Consider the following 849-nt stretch of genomic DNA (forward strand, 5'->3'; position numbering starts at 1 on the left):
AAACACAGGGGCCTGGGACGTGGCACTGAATATAAGCAGCACTAGGGCATTCCGGTGGACACTGCCTGTGAGCCCGGCCCAATTGCTCTTTGTATACAAAGATTAGCAAAAATTCAGGGGATAGCAAATGGACATTGTCCTTGATGTCATCAGAGAGATGGGTTTGGAAGGAAATAGCCTCTCGTGTGAGACTCAATAGCCCTTTACAGGGTGGTGTAGGTACCTCCAAGGAGCTCTCAAGCCACTGATGGGTGACTTGGATTTAGACCAGTTTCCCGAAAAACACACTCACTTATTCAGCCAGGTCTTTCCTCCCCAGCCTCCCCTAGCTGCAGCCAGCCTCGCCAGAGCCCCTACCTCCCCTGGTAGCCGGTCACTGTCTGGCCCCTGGCAATGACAAGGATCCCACTCCCCACAGGACCAGCACGAAGCATAGTGCCACTCCTGCCGTGGCAGGGCTGATGGGGCCGTGTCTCTCACCATGCACACCCACTGGGGCTCACCTAGTCCCAAGCAGTGCAGACGTGACTGGGCTTTGAGTCCGGACCATAGCCTCCTGCTCTGGCCGTCACCAGCTGCAGTTCCATCTGTCCCCACTGGCCTATCTTCCCCGGTTACTGCATCAGCTGTTCCCTCTGTCTGGTACAGTGGTACCTGCACCTGTGCTTGACTGCCTCCCTCTGCTCATTCAGGTCTCAGCTGAAATGTCTCCTCCCCAGGGAAGCTATCCCTCGATGTTGTGTTTAAAGTTGCCCCCACTCACATGCTCTCTTGGCTCTTCACCAGCAGGTATTTATTTATTAGTTTACTCACTTAGGGTCTATCTCCTGTCACTGGACTCAGCTCCCT

Source organism: Rhinolophus hipposideros (genome assembly GCF_964194185.1).
Source record: "Rhinolophus hipposideros genome assembly, chromosome: 11".
NCBI classification, from domain to species: Eukaryota; Metazoa; Chordata; class Mammalia; order Chiroptera; family Rhinolophidae; genus Rhinolophus; species Rhinolophus hipposideros.